This window comes from Hyaena hyaena, unplaced genomic scaffold, assembly GCF_003009895.1.
Source record: "Hyaena hyaena isolate Hyena2069 unplaced genomic scaffold, ASM300989v1 scaffold_121, whole genome shotgun sequence".
NCBI classification, from domain to species: domain Eukaryota; kingdom Metazoa; phylum Chordata; class Mammalia; order Carnivora; family Hyaenidae; genus Hyaena; species Hyaena hyaena.
In genome coordinates, this window is record NW_024080753.1 from 2,053,149 (window position 1) to 2,057,930 (window position 4,782).

A 4,782-nucleotide genomic window follows, 5' to 3' on the forward strand; every position below is an offset into this window, starting at 1 on the left:
ACGTTTTTATCCATGTAAAAAAAAAAAGAAGCTTATTTATTAGTTCTAAGTACTTTTCCTGTCCTTTGGTCTTCTCTTACTCTGAGAATCGCCCTGAAATCAGACAGGGGTTAGAATTTCTGACCACTGCTTTGGGAAGTCGGGGCATACACACCGTGCCGAGCCCGGCCGTCTCCCACGTCTGTGACTTCGGGGGAGAGAAGCAGCCAGGCCTCTTCCCTCTTGAAACTGAAGGTACTCGTACCTGAGGTTTGCCCTGTGTCTCTGTGGCTAGTATCATATTTGCTTCTTAAGACCAAGGAGGTTCCAAAGAATTATCCCATTTCATGCAAAGAAAATTACAGCCCAGGGAAACGCAGTGCCTCGTCCAATGTCGCGCAGCCGCGGCGCTAGAGCTGGGTTTATGCCCAGTTCTCTTGACTAGTGCTCAGTGACACTTTGGGCAGCCCCGAAATCTGCCTGCAATTGCAATCCAACGCTGCTTTAAACACCTACCTCCTGCCTCCTGCCCCTGCATAAACATCTCGTGTCGTTCATCTCAGCTGGTTGTCAGCGAGCCTCTGGAAGGCGACAGTGGCTGAAAATAGCTTACGGAACAACGCTTCCCAAAGAGATCTAAGTTTTCCCCGAGAATTAACAAAAACAAAAGCTAACCTGGGGGAGTTCGGGGTTTGATGACAGATCATCGTAGAATTGCTTTGGTGGCCAAGGGACTGGCTTGGAGTCCCCTGTGGCAGTCGCCAAGGTACCTATATTTTCATAGGTCTGAACCCTCAGTGTTGACGGCCCAAGAGAAGAGAAAGGAGGGGAAGCTGACTGGGTGCCTTATGAACAGTGTCACATAGTGGGCCTCGCAGGTTCCGGGGGGCAAGAACTGGGGGCGCCTGGGTCAGGGGGCCTCCCCGCTATGCAGGCTGGCCTTTCAGATGGACTCTTCGCTGTTCTCTCACCCACTTGGATGAGGCCAAAGATAAAAAACAACCTGTTTCTTTATTAATGATGCTTTCTGCAGAGTTAGATTAAGCGCTGATTAAAGGCAGATGCTTCCAAAGTATAAATGTAAGTTACCATCGCAGTCACTTCTCCGGTTACAGGGTTTCCTACATGATTCTTTAAAATCACTTTGGCTGTGTTCCCATTTGCCGTCCCCACGCTCTCCACCCAGCTTCCGAGCTGCCCCTCCCAGAAGGCCTCCCGGTGCCAGGCGCAGAGGCTCAGACTCTGAGAGACGTGCTCCGCGGAGAGCTTCGAGAGGTGCCACTGCGGCTGCTGGCCAGGGCCACCTCACCAGAGCAGGTAGGTTCTCTGGGCGGGTGGCAGCCCCGTTCTGGGCTTTCCAGGCTAGACCTGTCCCTGTGGGACTTGCCCTGTTTTCTCCATCAGGAGGGAGTACAGGCCTCTCGTAACCACATCCTACTCAGGAACGACATCCATGGCTCAGATGATGGGCTCCATCGGGTGCTTCTCCTCCGTTCCGGTGCTCTGAGAGGGCTCGGGGCCCGGGGGACAGGAGATGGCTGCCTGGCCTGCTAGATGCTTGCAACGCTGGACTTCGTGTCAGGAACTGGGTTTTTCTAGAAAAGATGTGCTCAAGTCTTATAACCTGAGGCTGTGGTGCAAACCCTCCAAATAGTTTCTGAGTTCCCTGTGGCCAGTTAACTTAATCAGAAATTAATGTGTACTTGAAAATATTTTCTTTTTTCCTCTGAAGAGGTAGCAAGCTCATCAGTCTGGGATTGATATCAATGAAAGTCTATTCATGTTCCTTTGTTTTCTGATTTTCTTGTGGGATCTATGAAGGAGGAAGGGGCCATTATTTATTTGTAACCTGTGTTAATGGACATGGCTTACGTGGCTCCAAAGTTAAGATCTTGTTGTGTAGACTGCCACCCAACATGGACAAAGGGACGTCTCACAGGGTATGGTACCATGGGGCTGTCTGGCTTGGGTGGATGGGATGGTGTCGCGGTGGGGGGGCGGGGAATGCCCAAGGGAGTGACGTGCGAGGAAGTGGCAGTGAGGCTGATGTCCTGGGAAGCACGTCACACAGTGAGGATGTCAGAGACCCCACCCAGCTGGAGGCTGTGTGACTTTCTCCTCCTGACTGCCTTCTCTCACCTCCTTGGGTTGCCTTAGCTTGGACTCTGAAGAACTAGGCAGGTAGGTGGGCTGCTCAGTGGTGATTGCTTGGCATTGAGATTCTCTAGCACTTCCATGTGTGACCGTAGGCAAGTATCTCAAGTTTTTAAGTCCTGTTTTCTTCTGTAGATTGTGGATGACATAACAATATCTACCTTGTAGATTTCCTGAGAAGTTAGGAGAGATTATGAGACATGACCCACTTAAAGCATCCGACCCAGGGCTTAGCCCATAGTTTACAGCTCTTATTAACCTCAGTGTTGTGTTTCAGGTTGTGTGGACCAGATCCACATAGAAATATTTCGGGTGTGCAGTTGCAAATCTTTGGTGACTTCTCCAATGACTTCCCTGTCTGGTTAGGGGAAAGTATGAAGGTCAGCTTGTCCAGTTTGGCTCCTACTAACAGAGAAAGCTAGAGCGAAACCCTAGCCGAGGAAGGTCTAAGGTTAAAACCCCTGCCTCTTAAGAGAAGGCTACAAATAATTCACCTCCATTCCTGATGAGCATTTCCTTTCAGAAAACCCTCAAAGCTAATATTTATCTCATGAGATTGTTCTGGGGATTAAAGGAGATAATGTATGTTAACATACTCAGAATTTTACCTGGAACAGGGTAGATGCCATTAAATGACACCTACCTTTGCAAAACTGTTTGTAATATCACGTTAATTGAAAAGGTCACGAGGTAAAGTTGCCTATGCACGAGAATGCCAGCAATGTAAATACATGGAGAAAGGACTGGAAGAGAAATATACCAAAATGTTAAAACTTGCTTGTCTTAGGTGGCTTTGGTTTGTGAGTGATCATTTCCTTTTCTTGTTTTCTCAATTTTATTTAATGGATGATTCCATCAGCCAGAACCCGGCAGGAAACAGATGGCACATTTTGAGGATATTCATTAAAGGGACATTTTTTAAAAAAAAGGTAGAGGCAGAGCTCAGTAACGGGAGCCAGTGAGGGCGCGGCTCTCAGGTATGGTGAGAAAGGGGTGCCATTACGCCCACATCTGAAGGGGGGAGGAGGTGTTACAGAACCAGAGAGAGCCGTGTGGACAGGCCACCAGGCAGCAGCCGTGGGCACGGCCGCCGCTGGGGAGAGAGCTGGGAAGGAGAACCCCGGCCTCACTCTCCGCTGCTCTCCGGGTCTCTTGCTGGTGCCTCCCACTGGCTGGACGCAACCAGGGGGCAGAACTCAAGTGCAGACTACGGAGGGCAGCACAGTGAAGTCACGCAACTTTTACAACGACTGGCAGACTCACAAATAGGAAAAAAAGCCCTCTGCTACCCTCAGTGTTTTCACACATCCCGCACCTCCCTCTGCGCTCCCAGCCCAGGGATTTCCCACCCTTCATGACCACCTGGTCCTCGGGGCTCCCGCAGCACCTCAGGTTCCCCCCCGAGGGCAGCCGTATTCACTGTGTGCCTTTGCCCTCCGTCCCTGACTCACCCAGGTCCCCACACCGCTGTACGACCCTCGGGGGCGGGGATGGGGTTTCATTTATTTATTTATTTATTTATTTATTTATTTATATAATACTATAATAAACATTTTATTTTTATTAGTTATTTATTTTCATATAGGTTATTGTCAAGTTGGTTTCCATATGACACCCAGTGCTCATCCCCACACGTGCCCTCCTCCGTGCCATCACCCCCTTCCCCTCCCCCCACACCCATCAGCCCTGTTTGTTCTCAGCATTCACGAGTCTCTCATGGTTTGCCTCCCTCCCTCTCCCCCACCATTTCCCCCCTTCTTCTCCCCCACGGTCCTCCGTTAAGTTCCTCCTAATCCTCCTATACGTGCAAACATATGGCATCTGTCCTTCTCTGCCTGACTTATTTCGCTCAGCATAACACCCTCAAGCTCCATCCATGTTGCTACACAGGCCAGATGTCATTCTTTCTCATTGCCATGGAGTATTCCATCGTATAGATAAACCACTTCTTCTTGATCCATTCGTCCGTTGATGGACACTTAGGCTCTTCCCATGATGTGGCTGTTGTTGGAAGAGCGGTGGGGTGCACGTGCCCTGCGCATCAGCACCTGCGTGTGGGGTGGTGTTTTAAATCCCTGTGCGTTGCCGGCACCCAGAACATGAGAGTGGGAAGCTGGAGTTCAGCTCTAATGCCTCTGTAAGGCCTGAAGACTGGAAACGAAGCCCGGAGTGACCTGACCTTAACCGCAGGAAATCCCCGAGGGGTTTAGGGTCTCTGCTTAGGGAGGCGAAGCCTCAGCCCTCTCTGCCTGGATGAGCACTTGCTTTCTCTGTGGCAGGGGGCCTGTGGGCCTGCTGAGGGCCAGTCCGTACGGCGCAGGGACAGAGGGCCTCTGACGGGACCCCCTCCAGCCCCCCGGCCGGTCTAGTGCGTCCCCTCCGGGAGGGCGGGCAGCGCCTCCGCGTGGGCCACCCGGTCTCTGCCGTTCCGTGTCACGTCATGACTCACATGGCGCTGGCCTCCAGCTTTGGGCTTCGCCGTGAGGTTCTGCCTGCTTCCTTTATGACTCAGGGAGTTTAGAGCCTGTCTTTATACCTGATGTTCTGACCCTGCTTCGAATCCAAAGACGTTTGGAGCCCTGGGAGGATTTTTAGTCTTTTAGCAAATCTGTAAAACTAACCCTTACGCGCACGGAAGCCAAATACCTC